Consider the following 19,643-nt stretch of genomic DNA (forward strand, 5'->3'; position numbering starts at 1 on the left):
TCCACGGATGAAAAGATGGCTTGGGGAGATACACAGCTTAATAAATGACACACGTACACCCCCCCCCTCCCCCACAACGCAGAGCGAGTTCAAAGAAAGTTCCAGTCCTTTGTGAGAGAGCATGACAAAGTAAGCATCTGTTTTTTTGTCTCGCAAGAGACGCGCAGAGGGGAGATTTTTCGGATATAAACAGCAACACGACACAGTTCAGCTCGACATATACCAGCGGCAGAAGACGGCGATCATCAACTCCACAAGAAGAGGACAGCAAGCCAGCTCCGAGGCATGGCCTCGAGATCGACAATGCGTGTGGTGCATCGCAGAGAGGAGGGGCGAGGTGATGCTCTGTGGTGAGTTCGGCATGGACCAACAGTATTGCTGAAAATCTATTCTCAGCGTCAAGGAATCAACCAGAGAGAGACGGAGCAAGAGAGAGCGCACAAGCGTTGTGCCGACTCGGCTCATCCAGCAGGGGAAAGAGCCTGACCAGCCGCCCGTGAGCAAGAGTGTCAGCGCCAGCGAGTGCGCCGTGGGTTCGACCCACATGCACACCGACCAGCACCAGCTGGGAACCAAGACAAGAGTGAGGAACTGCTGCCAGTGCACGAGCGACCGAGCATCTTCAGGACGGGCATCGTGCCAGCTCATCATCCAGCGGTGGAGAGAACCGGCAGCCAATGTCAGACGCCGAGCGATAGAGGGAACCAGCCATCGTTCGTATACCCCCTCCACCCTCACTAACCCACCCTCACAAACCCACGACGCTCCCAGCGTCTGCTCACACAAGAATTTACCAAAGAGACAATCCACTGCACCCACTCAATATTTAGACTAATTATAAAAGTACATGAACCATCAGCTGGCCGTGGAGGCATCGCGGCTCATCGAGTGATAAGTCGTTCATAAGCACACTCATTTTTTTCCTTATTTTTTCATGTGATTTTACTTCCAATCGTGTAACTTACCAATAGATTCATTGATACAAACTAAACATTTTGAAACCTTCATCACGATTCGATACGCTCACAGAGATACTATCGTGTTAAACCTGTTTCTTTATCTTGTAATCTTGTCCACGAATTAATTAAAACTTAGCCAAAGATAAGAATCTTCCATGGGAGAGCACGAACCCCATCGCACACCCTTATTCCAGGACGTTTATATAATCTTGCCGATGAATCTATTTACGTATACTTTTGCCTTTGGGGTATAATAATTGACTTTATTGCCTTTCGTGAATATCGTCGCATGAATTTTAAGGACTTTTATTCCTATTTGCCGTATATGCTCATGTTACTCTGAAGTAATCAATTGTTCTGTTACCCAGTTAACACACGTGATCATTGAGGGTTAAATGTATGGATCAATGAGGGAAACATCTCCTGGAGTACTGTGTTGACAATTTCAAGCATAAGAATCCGCATATTAGACTGTTAAGGTTTTGTTTAGAAATGAAAATTGCTTAACACAGAAGTGTCTGAGTGTTTCTTTCCTGAGTTCATGCATAATAATCATAATTATAAGAACTGTATCCTGCGGTGAGATTTGAATTTGGAGACCTGACATAACACACTAATGCATAAACAGTAAATGTTAAAGCGAGAATAATTGTATTATACCGATCGATAATATGAACCTAGGCAATGAAGCTGAGCTTAATCTGGCGTACTTACAGCACACCTGCATAACTTCATATGATTCATTGTCTTATCCCGATTGATGACACTACCCTCGTCAGCAAGGCAGGGCCTAATTATCATAACGACTCGCATTAGCATAATCACATACATTCACATAAATTAATACAATTATCTCTTGAATTAGCATAATTTATGTACATAATTGCATCAATTAACATGATTTCGGATAATTGTGCATTTTTTAAAAAAATCGATTCATTTTTATTATTTTCATCAAAATATAAATACCCGGCATATACAACACCTCCCTAATAGGAGAAACCACGAAGAGAGGGGTTGGGAATGCAAACAAACAACATGTGATGGTAAAACAGTCAAAGGTCAAAAAGGGGGGGGGGGGGGCAGCCAGGCCGCTGCTGCCGCGGGAGGAGGACGGTGACAGATGGCATTTTTTTTCTCTCTCGCAAGAGACGCGGAGAGAGGAGAGAGAATTTCACATTTAAGCTCGGCAAGGGACAGCAAGACAGCAGCTCGGAAGAGGACAGCAAGTCAGCTCCGGGGCATGGCCTCGAGATCAACAATGCGTGTGGTGCATCACAGAGAAGAGGGGCGAGGTGATGTTAGGTGCTGAGTTCGTCATGTACCGACAGAGTATCGCTTTTTTTGGCAACAAAACTCAAACCTTTTTACGTGGATTCATGTCTGCATTAACCACAATACCTGCAGTCAAAATGCAAACAAAAAACATACTATGATAATATATGCATTGTCCTTGAAACTGATTGGTCCACACCAAGGGACGGCTTTCTTTTGAGCCTCGACCCAATTGGTGCTCGACCAGATGACGCCAAAATGCGTACAGCTGTATGCCTTTTGGCGTACAGCTGTATATACCACTACGGTGAGTAAATACTACTATACATCTTCTTTGGTTCTTTCGATAAAGTCACGTAGAATGAGAATAAAATGATAAGTTAATAAAATAACAATTCTCACGACGTTTCGGCCACAACACAAGTGGCCTTCAGGTGAAGAAATACTACTATACAGTATACTATATAGTATACTTACTATACAGTCAGTAGCTACTACTGGCTCAGTAGATACTACTGTACAGTCAGCAGATACAACAAAAAAGTCAATAGATACTACTTACTCTGCATGTAGGGTGTGTAGGTATATATACCTACGCGGGGGTAAAGATTTTTTGTTGAGGGGGTGGGTCGACAATTTTCGGAAACATAGATCAACTATTTACCCCATACTTTCTATAACTTTTTGGGCTTTTTCAAGCTTATAATTACGTTGGAGAAATGGACAAATGGCCCACCGGGCTTTTACAGTACCTTAGTATCTGTGTATGTATATGTAAGGTTTTTAAGAGAAGTTTTGAAGTATATTTTTCGCCCGGGCAATGCCGGGTACTTGCCGCTAGTCTTATATATAAAAGTCTCCTCGCGTGCTTGCAAGGGATTTGGCTCTTGAACAGTGGGGTTTAAGTCGAAAACAATTTGCCAGCCAGTACGCCCTAAGCCCCGTGGTGGGAATAGGCTATTCAGTTTTCCCATCCGTAAACTTTAAAGTAGTTTCATTAACAAATTAGTGCCATTTCTTATTTTAATTATTTACTTATTGCGCGCCATCGACTGTACCAACTGACTACAATTGCCTGGGGTGGGGGGGGCGGACCCTGCCAAGTGATGCGCGTTCGGTCGAGCTCACGGGGGACATTTTTTACGTGTCTAACATGCAATACATATACACATAACGCTGCGGATATTTCTTCACAGTGTGGTGTCCTTTTCGCCATCTCCCCCCCCCCCACATCATGCGTCCAGTTTAAACTACAGACTCCATAGATAGCATTATTGTTGCATGGGCGGGGGGATGGGTGTGGGGGTAGCGGCCCAGCCTCCAGTCTGCCAACGTGCTACCTCCCCTGGCTCGGCAATGTAGGCCAGGAAGGGGGCTCCGCACGGGACTAGGCCTCACGACGGCTATGGTAAGGACACATTTCCTTGCTTCTTACGCTACAATCACGTACATACAAAGCTGTTGTTTTATTCATCACCTTCGAAATTTTCTATTATTTTTGTTTCTGTGCTCACAACATCTATATATTTTTTCATAACTTGCCCGTTACTTTCATCTTTATTCAAATACACCTCTTTAGGCAAATATCACTGTACTATTCTTAGATTTATTATCTTCACTTACAACTTTCGTTACTGCACGAATTTCGATTTTTTGCCTGTTTTGGTTATGTCACGTAGCTTCAAACATTTCAATACATTTTGCTTTTGTCACTATGCCATACACACCATACAAATCGCTCAACAAATATTTTCGGTTTATTACTTGCCCATTACTTACATCATCATTATCTTGTGTTAACTCACGTTCAAATATCATCTTTATTCTTGTGTTAACTCACGTTCTAATACACCCATTTTTTAAAATATCACCTTCCTGTTATATTAATTTTCTTCACTTACAGCTTTTGTCACTGCAGGATTTCATCTTCTTTGCCTCTTTCTGTTACGTCACATAGCTACAAACATTTTATTACTTTTTGCATTTGTCACAATGCCATACACACCATACAAATCGATTCTTTTGGGTGTATTACTTGCCCTTTACTTTCATCATTATTGTGTGAACTCACGTTCAAATCTCATCTTTATTCTTGTGTCAACTCACGTTCTAATACATATACTTTTTAAAAATATCACCTTCCTATTATTACATTACTTCTCTTTACTTACAGCTTTCGTAACTGCAGGATTTCATATTATTTGCCTCTTTCTGTGACGTCACGTAGCCACAAACATTTTAATAACTTTTCCATTTGTCACAATGCCATGCACACCATACAAATCGTACACCTAACCTTTTTTGCTTACCTACAAACTTTTCAAGTCATTTTCCATTTATCACTATGCCATACACACCATAGTGTGTGCAAACAACTACTTATTCTGCTTCGTAACTTGCCCATTACTTTCATCTTCATTATTGTGTCAACTCACGTTCAAATATTGTCTGCATTATTATTGTGTTAACTCACGTTCAAATACACCTATCTTTCAAAATATCACCTTCATATTATTACATTACTTATCTTCACTTACAGCTTCCGTGACTGCAGGATTTCATATTCTTTGCTTCTTTCTGTTACGTCACGTAGCTACAAACATTTGTTACAATTTTGCATTTGTCACTATGCCATACACACCAGACAAAGAGTACACTTAATTTTTCGTCTTATAACTTGGCCATTGCTTTCATCTTTATTATTGTGTCAACTCACGTTCAAATACACCTATATTTTTTACATATTACCTTCCTATTCTTACATTACTTATCTTCACTTACACCTTTCGTGACTGCATTATTACATATTCATTGCCACCCGAAAAAAACTACATGGCCGCGAATTGCAGCCATTCCCTCTACACCTTCGCGTGCGATAGGGATGTCCTCTGGCTCCCACATTATTTCACATCTATTTTTACCACGTACTTCGTGAAGCCTTCAATCTGCTGCAGATACAATGGGAGGCTGATCGATGCCCGGGTGCGGTCAAGGGATGGATCCCTATTGCTCAACCATGTTATGTATGCCCATAACGAATTGGAGGTACTGCTGCTGAACTTGAAGCTTGCCACTAAGAGGTGGGGCCTTGCCATCAGCCCCACCAAAACTAAGCCCCTGCCTGGTATTTTGTACCATCGGACACTCCACCCCCACAACTCCCAATTGGTGATGGGCCGCTTGTGGAGAGAGTGGAGAGTTTGCCATACCTGGGCTGTGTGCTCATCACTGGCTCCGGTTTAACAGCAGAGGTCTCACTCCGAATCAGTCGAGCGGCATTGTCTTTTCATCGGTTGCGTAACACTGTGCGGAAGCTACCTGGTCTATCGCTTCGCACGAATATTCAGGTCTTCTCGGCCACAGTCATTCCCTCCCTTCTCTACGCTTGCAAAACATGGACCCCCCCTAATGGAACATCTTGGCCGGTTATAAATATTTAGGCTGGCCTACCTACGATCCATCATGGGTTTAACCACACTGCATTGTGTGAGGAGCTCACAAATCCTTGGTGTCGGAGAAGACATGATCACCCACAGCGTTGTAACAATGATCAGCTACCAAGGTGCTCTGCAAACCTACAGGCTATTATCAGAGATTTGTCCACGACGCCATCCAGATTTACAAACATAGACACAACTTCAACCGAGAGGATGGTTTCAAATTGAGTAATCACTGGAAAGATGTTTTAAATCAAGTCAAACGTTAGCTGACTTTCAATTTTTTGTACAGCCATTGCTCAGTGGTTGTATATCATAGTGCCCTTTGATCACGTTCACAGAGAACTCGCATCTGGGAGCCCTTTGATGTGATCTCACATCGAGGGGCCCTTTGATGTGAGCCCTTTGATGTGAGCTCGCACCGGGGGACCCTTTGTTGTGAGCCCACATCGGGGGGCCCTTTGATATGAGCTTTGAGAAGTGGGTGTTACCCGCAGCATTCTATCAAAAGGCTGCTTAGCCCAGCCCTCCCACCCACCCACGCCCCCTTACTGACTCCTTCCCCCTCCCTTAACCTGTATATAATCCAAGGTCGTCTCTGAACTGTGCTCCTAACACAAATATTCTGCGTTTACTTTTCCACCTGAAGACGGAAGCTTGTGTTGCCTCCGAAACGTCACGATTTAATTATTTTCTTTTATTTTGTTTTATTTTATCTACGTGACTTTACCGAATAAAACCAAAGAGTACAAGTAAAATGTCTTTCATTTCTTAATTTTGTCCCTCTGTTGTGTTGTCTTGTGTGCTGTCATTTTATTTTTTTTGTTTACAATGTCAATTTATAAAATGTACAATAGTGTACTTAATTGCCACTGTAAATTAACACCTCCAATTAGCACTATAGTGCTAAAGAAGTTCAACCTACATACAATTGCAACAGTGGTTATTTTTAAATTCTTACCCGTGTGCCTGTATTTCTTCATGCTTTCCAATTTCTCTCTTTCCAAATGTTAACCCTGACGTGATTATAGACTATTTCCAAGTTGTGGATGTAAACCTTACATGACAGGATATCTGACAGGTTAACAATTACATATTTTATGCACCCACAAGTCCAAGCATATTTTATGCATCACATTTCCAACCACTATAAATCGTTAAAAGTACTGTATAACCATGTACAATAATCACCATAAAATATTACATCAACTTCCATGTAAATCATATACTTATTGTAAACTTGACAATACTGTTATGCCCGTGTTGTACCTTAAATGCTTTTTTTCTTTAATGCTGTACTGCCATTGTTTTGCCCCTAGAAAATACACTTTTGGTCTCGATAGATTCCAAACTGTTATAGAGGACATCGAAGCATGGAGAGAAAAAACTCAAGCAACTTGTTACACGTTTGGGAAATACCACAACTTAAGTTTGGCTAATTGGTGCCATGCTTATTTAGAGAAAGCAACTCACCTCGAACTTTGTACTCCTCGGCGTCCATGGCCCGTGGCAGGCTGGTGTCGATGTGGATGCCGAGTTGCTAAGTTGGCGACGAGATTTCAACTGTTGCGCTGTTGACGTGCAGTGCGGACCGTCGGTGTGGTCTCGAAAAATGTCATGCCCATGTATTTCCCGTGTACATTTTATATTTGACAAAATAAATAATGAATGCTCGGTATTGTATATCGTAGGTTAAGGTACCAGCACATTCCACATGAATAGTACCAGAACGTTTGTTCTGTCCCTGTCTTGCGTGACATTCCAGGATTAAACAGCTAAACACCATTCGTTCCAGCAATTTACGTGAAGACACGATCTTCTGAACTTTATGGTGTCCATTGAAGCATAAACTTATAACGAATTAGGTTTGAAAAACAAATTGGTATAAACGAATACAATTGAATTTTGGATCAGAGTTATGAATACAACTTAAGAATGAAAATACGTGAATCAGTCAATGTTGGCTGAAGTTTTGTTTAGCATTTATGAAATATAAAGTTTAGTTAGCAACGAGTTGTGATTTGTCAATTGGAGAAATTTAACAAAAATGTCAGATTAACCAGGATTGCTCACAATTATGAATTCATTATATTATACAGCATATTGGGAATAAAATTAATCCATTATTTTTTTGACAAGTACTGTATATTCAATCACCGGTTATATTCTGTTCCTCAATACATTAATAACAGTATTATTCCCATCACCACATTGGTAGAATATCTGATACATTTAATGTGTTTATCACGCAAATATATAGTTCATTATTCACAATATTACTAAAAGTTGTGGAAAAACGAACACTCGTGGACACAGCTTTATAATCAACTTTAGTTTTTCTGCAGTTACATTCTACTGGGCTACATTAACCACACCGTAAATATTTTATACTGAAATTCCTGAATCTTATCCGAGGCCGTGTTATAAATGTTTTCTATTATCCATACAATCCAAGTGATCCGTGCTATGTCCTATTATCAATGCACGATCATTAATATCCGAGCCATTGCACTGCTTGGAAGTGACAGGAAATCCTAATTATTCATGTTTTTTGTGCATAGGGAATCAGACTATTTAGACTGAAGGAAGCTGATGAGCTATGAAGCTCTTTTTCACAGACGTCCAGTAAGTTCTTCACAAAAGCAAGCCATAATCGACGGATCATACGCATAATTCCCTGGCCATGACGTACATAATCAAATATGCATTCGTATTCATAATAAAGGTTTTTGGGTTAGATCGCGTTTATTTATAAATGTGTCGTAACCCTCCACCACCCGACACGGCCAATCAGCAAAAAAAGTGTCACGTTGACAAAAGACAAATAATTCACTACTTCAGCCCACCGGTGTGTTGAAGAGTTAATCCACATTTACAGTTTGAGTACGACGTTTCGCTGGTAAATACATCCAGCATCATCAAGCAATTCGCCAGAATGGTAGAGCCCTCGCTTGCTCCCGGTTTTTATATAGAGCAGCAGGGTGACGTCATCACTTAACTCATATCAGGTGCATTGATTAGAGGCGGAGGGGGGGGTATTGTAATTATATAATCGATTAGTAATCAGTCATTGGTTATGATTAGTAATGAGTTGTAGATTAGTAATTCTTTAAATGTAATGTGTATTATTTAATAATACGCTTCCAGGCCGCATTCGTATGTTTCCCACGTCATGGTGATGTTGATTGTAGATTTGGTGATTATGGTACTGCATGCTATCTGATGTTTTACTCTACATGCCAGTAGCTTATTTTGGAAATGTATATATGCAGAGAGTTCACCAGATGAATATTGAGGGTCGACACTTTTCCTAATTTCGCGTGGGCTCACGCCGTACGCGTCCACCCTGCTCCATTCCTCTCCCAGAAACGCCACGATCGCCCCGCCTTTCCCGATGACGTCACCGCTCTCTCTCTTTTTTCTCGTGATGTCATCCTGATACTCTACCCTTAAATCACGCGTGTATTTCTACCCTCAGATCACATAAGTATCAGCACTACATCAAGTCCTCCCCCCCTTCTGAAGAAAAGTCGTCCTCGACTAAACACAACACGTGCCAATCCAAGGGATTCGGGGTAACCCTGACGGTAGAAAAAAACATCTTTGTTGATCAATAAACAAGCAATTTTGACTCGACAGGAGTCCTGAACTTTGTGTATGTGTAGGTGTGGAATGCATGTGTATACAGAACAGAATTTAAGATAGCAACAAACGAATAACCGTAAGACAAGACGGTACACACAAGGGGTCAATTGGACCTCCCAAATGCGACATGCCGACAAAAAACTTCCAGCACGAAAAACGAAAGTTGTCTCATCTTGCATGCGGTGGTTGTCTATCATTGTGGGAGCATCGCACGGGCACGTGCCTAGGTAACTGGGCCACGTATCTGCGGCTCGGTCGGATGCTGCTTCACCTCCTTGGTCACGGGCGGCCCTGGGGAAGAAAGGCAACCTGCGGGGTCTACTTTCTGCCCTGCCTCCTCCACCCCCCCTCTCGCTTCTCTCTCCCCCCCCCTGCAGCAGACCTCTCCAGTGCTGCTGCGGTGGCCCACTTTACTCCAATGACCCGGGTGCTGCTGCCAGGTCCACTTTCTGCCCCGCCTCCCCCCCCCCCCTTCTCTCTCCCCCCCTACTGCCGAGGCCTATATAACCTCGTGCCACGGCAGATCTCTCACCTATTTCAGCAGTTTTTTATTGCCGTGGTTGTCCCACCTGATGACGATTGCTTGTGTTGCGATCGAAATGTCGTGATCTATTATTTTTCTACCTACGTGACTCTACCGAAATAACCAAAGAGTATACTTCTTGAGGTTGGTTCGTCGCAACAAGTAACCTCCCTGACCTCGGCAGTGATGATGAAAGTGAGTGAAGGGGTGTAGGTGTTTGTGGTAACTCGTTTTTTATTGAATGTAGTGGGTGTTCTTTCTAGTGTAGTGGGGAGCAGTTGTTGGCGTGAGGGCGGCCCCGGTGGGGCAGCATCGATGCGACCCCCGCATGCGATGTGGCCCGTGTGGCCACGTTGGTGGCAGATCACCGGGTTCTGTGTCCGGCTGGATGCTTCGAGTCTCCATGGCATCCAACGACGAGTCCTCTGGGCCGGTCCCCGGTATGTCCCCTTCACAGCTGCCAACATCTTCTCCTGGGGCAGCCCCGCATACATTTCTGGTTCGGCGTCTTCTCCCACATTCCATTTTCTCTGAACCCCCTCTAGTCCTTGATGGGGTGATGGATCTGCTATTTGCGTGATGATACGTTGTGGCCTCATCACCTCCTCATGGGCTGTTATGCTCTTCGCAATTCACAAGGAGGTCTGCTTGTACTCATCATTGACTGGCTAAACTATTCTTAAGGCCTGTGCCAGTGCTAAAATTTGCTTAGCAACCATAAAGTCCAAGGCCCCCGCACCCAGGCCCAGGAAAGCAGCCTGTGCCAGGGCCATGAGAGTGCTTCTGTGGGCCAAGGTTGATCCCCTTCTTCCCGCCGACTGTTTTGGAATCGTCTTTTTGCACTGGATGGTGGGTCAAAAATCTCAAAGATCTTTTGATAAGCAGCTTGTAAGGTATGGAGGAATAAATAATCAAAGCGTCGTCCCTAAGGTCCATGGGGAGAGCCTTCAGTGCCTCGTGCTCCATCCATTTTAAACAAGTGTATGCCGCCTTGAATCGGCGAACAAATGCTCCCCAGTCACCTCCTTCAGCCACAAACTTCTCAACGTGACCTAACCTGGGTGGTCGATCGACGCCCTCTCCTCGTCGCCGCTCCGATTCCGCCCAGGTGGAATGAACTCCGCAGCCTGGATTGTGGCTGTTGCGCGTGCCTCTAACCATTGTCCCAGTGCCTCTCCACGCGGCTCCAACGCTCCACCACGAAAGCTCTGAGCAGCCATTACCGCTGGGCCTCAGGGATTTTGTGCCATTTCTGTCCTGATGGTGGCTCGCGATGTTGGTCCCAATAAGTGTGATTCTCCCCCCTCCTGAGGAGACCCTTCCCTGTCTTGCTATGGTCCCGGTACTATCGGTAGCGCCCATTGGGCATCCTGTAGGCAGCCTGGTTGCCATTGGTTCCTCGCTGGTCCGCATCGTCGCCCGGACCGTGCGGTTTTCTCGCTGCCCCTTACGATCGGTGGTGCTCCCCTCCCTCATCTCCTGCCTGCCCCCCGCCCACCGGGCGTCCTCTTGGTGGCCCGGCTGCCGGCGGTTGCCCGCCAGGTCACGCCGGCGCCGTGCAACTTCCGTGCCATCCCACATGACTGGTGGGCCACTCTGTCACCCGCGACGGGCGGCTCCTTTTACGGGCCAGCAGGATGTCAGGGTTTTGTGTGATGGGAGGTCGAGCTCCTGCTGGGGGAGTCTTCACCATATCAGCATGCCGGACATGGAGGGAAGTTTCGCATCCATGGCAAGCAAGCTGGGTCAAGTCTGTACATTCTTCCGAGTCGCGGGCCCAGTCGGGACTCTGCTGCTGCACTGCACGGACGTTGGGGACGTCATCGGTGGAGTGGGGGACTCGATAGTGGTGGCCCACTTCTCCCTCCTGGCTCCAGTCCCTCGCCACCCCCGTTTGTCTTCCCAATGCGATGTTGGCTGATTACCTTTCAGCCCCCTAGCTTTCTGTCGCCTCCAAACTACGACCAGGCCTATCCCAACCCCTCTTTATCAATCCATCTTGCTTTGCTGCATCAAAACTATACCACGTACAATAACCCAATTCTTTATTTCAAATTATTGTCTTGTTATGTACAATTTTATAATTGCTGTAAAGCGCCTAGGTAAAGGTGCTATATAAATATCATTAAGATATGATTCACAACACAAATAACTGCTCCTACATGAATATGGATTTATATTTTCCCCTTGGCAAAATACAAAAGTTATTTCAATGCGCTCTCCTAGTTCATTCGTTATTCACGAACTTGCTTTTCGCGATTTTGGTGATCCGCGAGATGAGTATATGTAGAAAATTACAGCTCGTTAAGCCTCGTAGATCTGAATATATCAAGGTCAAAGATTTGAAAGAATATAAACAAGTTCAATAAAAGTTTATTTTTTAAAATACTCTGCAGGCTCTGCTCGTCCGTTACCCTTGGACAATAAGTCACGCTGTTACCAGGTGGTGAGGGGGGCATGACGTTTCATTGCATTCCTGCTTAAAATGAAGTCTTATCTTTTTAAAGTCTCATCACTTGTGTATGACAAGCTTACTTTAGCAGAAATGCAACATTCTGCTTTACGCACCCATTGTGGCCTTGTTAATGCGTGATGCAGCTCGAGGTATGAAGGCAAGCACCACACGCGTCGTGGGCTACAAACTTTGATTCACATCTCACCCTGCGCTCTGCTGTCCCGCTCTCCCCTCTGGATTCACACTCCTGGCGGCACGTAATCACACGGCACACATTACTTCTCAACCTAAGTATTTATTAATCAACGGAGCAACAAGAAATATTACCCTTTCGGTAACTGTATAACCGTCTCTCTCGCTCCTGTGTATCAAGTGTATCTCCGGTCAAACAGTATACGCTAGCTACTAAGCTTCACTCCCTGGTAGAGTTATAATTCACTGTGTAACAATAAATTTTTTTTGTTCCTGGGCAGTAAGTGTTATTTCCTAATTGCTTATGCCTCAAAAGTACAGAAAATGGCTATTATTCCCCACAAACTTTGCTTTTGTGACCAGGACTTTATGTTAAGGAATGACACAAATGCACACGTTTTCTCATTGAAAATAGGTACATTTCAGAATCTCACTGTGCTGGTCACAAAAGCCTCAATATCCGACGTAGAGATGTTCCTTCACTGTGATAATTATTGACGGATTTGTTGTTTTACACTTTTTTTAGCTCTTATCTTCCATGGCACATGACGTTCTAGCACAGTTCCGTTCTCGAGTAAGCAAATCTGTCTTTTCCAATATTCCTTCTCCATTACTCACTTTTAGTTTCCGTAATCTCATTTGACATATATATTGGCTCAATATTATTCTTTAAATATTATTTTAACTTCTTCATTGCTTTACTACTTACCTTCTCAACTGCTTCACCACAATACATCTTGAGCAGTTTCTCTATGTCAGCCGTTTTTTTGTAAACTCATTTGTATAGGCTTTCCCTGTAACTTAAGATTTGAAAACCAATTTTGTAGTCTTATTGGATTACTCTTATTATTAGATTTGGTCATAATTAATTTTCATTTTTTGGAGATAAAAAGAGGTGTGTGTTTGTTCTAGCGTTTTGTGTCCCTGTGCAGCGGAGCTTATTACTAGGGAGTATCTCCAGCACATTATGAACCAACCTCAATTCCTTTGTACAGGGTTCTCATTGTAACAAAGCTCTCAAGTCAGTTAAAACTCCTGTCTGTGGTGCCAAGTTTCCTCAACGAAAGAAATCTATACACAGCAATTAACTAGCAATTCATAATTGTCCTCATCATTGTTATTAGTATGAAAATACAGAACATAATTGAAACAATTAGTATTTAATCATACTAAACATTAAATGTGTTTTGTAAGGGTATATCGATGACAGTATACATGTCTTTTGAGTAACGTTTTGAAAAAGGCCTTCTCAAGCTGCCAAAGATGCATTTTCCCCACCACACCGGCATAACGTTTGCAGGGGATTTTTAAAAGTGCAAGTGTATAGTGTTCCAAGATAATATGTAGAGCATTCAACAATATATTAGATTTGCTCTGCTTCCTTCCTGGACTTTGGTTTTATGAATGAATGAGTGCGGCAAGGTTTTTCCACTTTCGAGAATGCCAGCGAGTGTCACACGAGGCCCTCACCCTGCACACGTGCTCCTGCAGACTGCCCAGCCCGAACAAGCGAAGATGCTAATTGGAAATGGAGCATGTTCCAGGACGGATTGTACCTTTACGGACAACTCAGAGGACATTGATGGCTTTTATCATTAACAATGTCTGTTAACATAAAACTACATAACAGATCATCCCAGCCACCGCCAAAGTAGGGCTTGAGATGTAAAGGTCGCACCTCGTTGCCGGGCAGTGTTGGATGACCACCTGCCCAGGACAGATGAGTGGGTAGACAAAGGGGAGCCGTACCGGGGCACAGATAAATGAAGGGATGTCCGCGTGAAGGACAGAGTCCTGACGTGCACCATAACGGGTGTAAGCGTTGAGTGCTGAAAGTGTAAGGTAGCAGTGAGTGTACAGTGAACAGAGTGCATGAGTAAATAAGCGGCAAGCAGCCTTAAGTAAGAATTTTCGTCTCCATCTGGTTATACATTCCTCCTTGGTGTCCCATGTTTTGCCTTCATAAGACAATTTCCCACAGCAAAACTACGTAAAGCAATCACTGGGTCCAGCACAACTATATAATACTAGTTCGGGGGGGCCTGTGGCGACGCCTCACAAAAGCATTTGCGGTCTTCGGCTAGGAAAGTCACAAAATTGCACATGAACGACGCATTCTCGCATTCACCCGATGCTCCTTTTTTATTTTTTAATGAAACATCTCTGAATGTTATGTTTTGAAGTAGAAAATGTTATTTCTTCATTAAAAGCTTATATCATTTTAGATCTGGAAAACTTCATTGAAAACGACATTTTGTGTGACTTTTCTCTCGTCGTTAAGTAGATGTCCTTACTGGGGGTTTGATTCGATGCGGACTTTCACCTGTTTGGGATTGCGGGATCGCGATAAGGCGACATTGAGCTGGCCGTGCGAGAAGACTGCCGTCTGCAGATCGATTCCAACGTAATCGAAATTCTGTCCCTACGACTTGTTGATTGTGATAGTGTATGCGGGGACAATGGGAAGTTGTCGTCGTCGCAAAACAAATGGCAAAGTCGTGTGGGTGGGGGCCAAGTCGATTCTGGGAATGAACACCGAATCACCTGGGTTACACTCGGAGATTATCCGCGCCTTGATGAAAGATCTTGCGAGCTCCTCGACAATCAGTTGCGTCCCGTTGCAAAGTCCTTTCTTTGAGTGGAGATTCCGCAGAAGCATGATGATGACGCCCTTCTTCAGCAGCAGGACGTGTGGTGGCATTCCCGATGACGCTCGAACGGCGGCTCACCATGCTCGTTGACGAAGACCATCGCGACTTCGTTTGATGTTAGTGCGTTGTATCATCATTGATCCGACTGACGATCACGTCTCAGCACCATACTGACCAACGGAATTTCTTCTCCCGCTTGAAGTGCACGGTCAGCTTCTCGTGCTTCGACTTCGATCTTCGATGTTTTCAAGGCCGTGGACCTTGAAAACATATGGGCCTCGTCCTGGCAAATCGACGATCTTCGCTCCCATCGAGGAGAAGGAGACCGCGCGTTTGTCGGATCATATGTGATCGCGGAAGTGAGCGTGATTCGGATGAGTTGGGTCAGTCAGCAATGCGTGGAGAAACTCAGGATATTCCAGCTCAACTCCGTTGATGTCCTTTTGCTTTGGCAACTTTAATTTGCCCTTACGGCATCACAAATGGGAAATTGTCGCCAAACAAATGGCAAAGTCGTGTCGGTGGGGGCCAAGTCGATTCTGGGAATCGATTCTGGGAACCAACACAGAATCGCCTCGTTCTGCAGATCGATTCCAACGTAATCGAACGTCTGTCCGTGCTCCTCCGTTGTTCAAACCTACGTGCCCCCTGCATGAAAACGACGGGAAGTGCAGCGTTCATCACATAATATAGGTGTTTATATGTATAGATGGACATCTGCCTTCAGTGTCAAGGTCTCCAGAGGCCCTGACCCTGACTCCATTATTCTGGTACAGCCTCCCGACCCACCTTTTCCCTCAAATCCAGTTTCCAAATCTAAACAGATTTACCCTCAGCGCTTTCATCACCCTTCTACATCGAGCCCTGCAGGAGGCCCGAGACGGCCTGTGACACGAGGCTCCAATCCTACAGCAGGTCCGCCTCTGTGGTGAACTGGGACGTGATGGTGAAGCGGATGACGAACTTGTCTCCAGCCATGGCTGACGCCACGAATAGCTGCCCCGATGCGTTGAGCTTTTTGAGTAGCTTCTCCGTCATCTCGTTAGGGCCCTGAAATGAGAACAGCCTCAAAGTAAAGAGAGAAAAAATGCATAACGACTGAAAGAGCTGTGACCATGTGGGCCTAAAAACGTTCTCACACTTTCAGCCATTACAGATGTAGCTTTGGCCTTTTCTCTTAACTGTATGTTATAACTGTGCTTATCATGATTTGCCCAAGATGCAGATATATTTCCATTAGGACACTCGTACAGAGTGCATCACTCCTTAATCAAGGATTGATACCTAGGAGGTGATTTCACAAGACTACCTCGGAGGTCTCTATAATTACCCGTTATCCTCATTGGGTGGGATGCACCTTCTTACATGGCCCACTATGGAATTGTTCATTGCATTAAACCAAAAATGTGCAATCCTCGGCTATAAATATGGTTTAGTGGAAACCAATTTCAATCAGTTTTTATTTTATTTGTGCAGTCTTTTGTGACCAGGCTCAACTTGATATACCGGAGAAGCTGCTATAGTCGTGGTACTGGCTCAGCCAGTGCTCTTAAAAGTGTCCACCCCCTCAGCCACCTAGCCATCTCATTGATTCTTTTAAATTTCAAGCTTAGGTTTGATGGTATATCTCCGAATAAGAAGACTTTAAGGATGATAACAGGTATTCACACACCAGGTAGCTCCTAAACAGCCAATGCCGTAACAAGTGTGCAGGGGATGCAATTGCACCCAGTGCTCATACCAATATTATCCCACTGCATTTGGAGGGGCCAACACCTTAATGAGAGAAGCATGGATGTTGCAACTCACCTGGAGGCGAAACACGACGAGTCCCAGGTTTCTCTTCACTGGAATCTCAAACCGGGGGTCATCTATGACGAGTCTTTTAAAATACCTGGCAAGTTCAACGCCCTGTAACACATGACAACACAATTCACCTTCCACACATTGTCACTGAAGTATGGTCTATGGTGGCTCATGGCTGCAGTTTTAGGAATAAAATCAACTCTTTCTCAAGTTTCCCAGCAGAGCCGTCGCTAGGGTACAACGAATCGGGGCGACTGCCCTGGGCCCTGTGCCTTTAGGGGCCCCATGCTTCAATGTTAGTGTGTTAGATGTAGAATCATGCGTTTAGAGTATTTGGCTGCTATAAATTTCTACGTGATAAGCCACGTCATTGAGCTATCATTTGTGACCAGGTCGCTTCTAATAAAGAGTTTTATAGCTCAATGGGCCTTACCTGGTAAAATAAATATAGTTTAGCTTTAGTCGGGGGGTCCACACAGTGTGATTAGACCCAGGTCAAAGTGTGTAGGAGAGTATATATATTCTTGGTTCTTTCGGTAAAGTCACGTTGAAGGGAAACAATAAAATAATAAAAAAATAAAACATTTAAATTCTCACGTTTCGACTGCAACACAAGCAGTCATCATCAGGTGTGTAGGAGAGGTTTAGTGGAATAACTTTAATCTGATGAGTGATGATTTAGTCAGTTAAAGCACTTAACTCCGAATTGTAACGTGATTCTAAATCAATCCCGGTCGGGGGTTTAACTCGGCCCATCATCTGGTGTCGATAAATCATAAATCACTCGGCGAGAAGTCAACTGCGGTTTTGTATAGGACTCATTAGTTTATTTTGTCTAACGAGGTGAACAACTCTGACTTACTCCTGATAAAGGAATATGACATCTACGCAAGGCTGTCAATGAAAGTATACCTACTATAATCACCCAGGAATGTCTGTCCTTAACGCTCGTGACGTCACGCCACATCGACCATGTCCCCTCATTAATAATCATGAGCAGGTGATGTCATTCCAAATCGAACAGCCCCCCTCATTAATAATGATGAGCAGGTGACGTCACTCCACATGGAGCACCCTCCCCCATTAATAATAATTAGTGGCTGACATCACTCGACATGGGGAGCCGAGGCACCTCCTCCCCCCTCGGCGTAAATTTACAACCCTCACTACAAAGACAGAACCCTCACGTCACGCGATCTCCGTAACACTTGAGACATCGAAGTAAAAAGGACCTCATGATGAACAAGGGATTATAACCGTAAAATTAAATAGGTCTGTGTCACCGCACCCTTACAAATTGCACACCCATTAATGCAATGAATATCACGTCGCGGTCTGCTTTTCGCTTGCAAGTTTTCAGATTTACTGCAATACACATGTTCTTGGACGGGCAAAAGGCTAGTTGTATATATCTGGCCAGATGGCATATTTTGGTTTTGACGTGTATTCCATTTGAACCCTTTTTCATTTTATGCCACTCTGGCTAGTCTCTGTAATTTAATATACACTCCATTATAGTTTATTCAAAGTTGTTTCTGTACAGCTCCAAAGAAATGCTCAGAGTATTAAGACGCTATATATGTCTAAATTAGTTTTGTGTACCATTAGAAATGATGTTGCCACGGTGTTAATGGTGAGCACACTTGACTTGTAATCCAAAGGTCACCAATTCGATCTTCCCCAACGTGCCAGTTAAAATAATGGATAGATTTCTTACATCCCGCCTGCCTCTGTACACCTGTTGTAAACACAATAGGACGTACATTCTGATACTACACTACAGTTAGTAAGCTAGCCATAAAGGGTCATTGGGTAAGCAAATTAAAACTTACTGTTCTGCCCATACTGGAAATCTGTGAAAAAGAGCTCCGTATGTCATCGGATTCCTTAAGTCTAAATAAAGATTTTGATTGTGAATTGAAGATGGGCTTAAAGCGAAGTGAGATTTGATGGCGTAGTGAGGTTCAAGAACACTGATTTAGAGCTATTATGTTCTGTGGACGATAGGGGGCGCACTTTAAGGATGAATGAGGTGGGTGATGATCGTGCAGCGGCGATGGAGATTTCGTTGACAAAACTAATTAAATTAGTTTATTCACAACGTACGAATACCATGAACAATGTAGTAGTAATAGTAGAACATGACCTACAAACGTGCCCCTTCGACGGACGGAAATATGCCTCCAATAGAAGTTGTTAGTGCAGTATTCGCAATGTTTTTTGAGGTGCACGCCCTTTGCAACAAGGGCTATGTCGTCTTCGTATATACATTTGCGAGATGACGTACACGGCAAGTCACTTATACGTATGTTAAATAGCGATAACTCGAGTACCATAGCCTTGTTCAGTATTGGGCATTAAGAATATAAACGCCCAACTGTACCTGTGATGAATATGATGAAGGCTGCACTTCCCGTCGTTTTCATGCAGGGGGCGCTGCAAACCTACGCGCCCCGTGCATGAACGACGGAGGCGCAGGGACAAGACGTTCGATTCCGTTGGAATCGATCTGCAGACGGCGGTCTTCTCGCACGGCCAGTAGCTGGATATCGCCTTGTCTCGATCCCGCAATCCCAAACAGGTGAAAGTTCAATTTTGATTTAAAGCTTTCGTGACTGCAGGGATTCATATTCTTGTTTCTTTCGGTAAAGTCACGTAGAAGGGAAACAATAAAGTAATAAAAATATAAAACAATAATAT

General features: G+C 43.9%; 1 long non-coding RNA gene across 1 annotated transcript; it reads right to left on the reverse strand.

Moving 5' to 3' along the window:
- Positions 1-15,059: 15,059 nt before the first annotated feature.
- Positions 15,060-18,124, reverse strand: LOC142924563 (uncharacterized). Its single transcript, XR_012941675.1, has 2 exons — positions 16,947-18,124; positions 15,060-16,187 (listed from the first exon to the last, which is right to left on the reverse strand). It is a non-coding gene; the product is annotated as an uncharacterized LOC142924563 (long non-coding RNA).
- Between the last annotated feature and the right edge of the window lie 1,519 nt (positions 18,125-19,643).

This window comes from Petromyzon marinus, chromosome 1, assembly GCF_048934315.1.
Source record: "Petromyzon marinus isolate PM22_M1 ecotype Great Lakes invasive population chromosome 1, UKy_Petmar_22M1.pri1.0, whole genome shotgun sequence".
Classification (NCBI taxonomy): domain Eukaryota; kingdom Metazoa; phylum Chordata; class Hyperoartia; order Petromyzontiformes; family Petromyzontidae; genus Petromyzon; species Petromyzon marinus.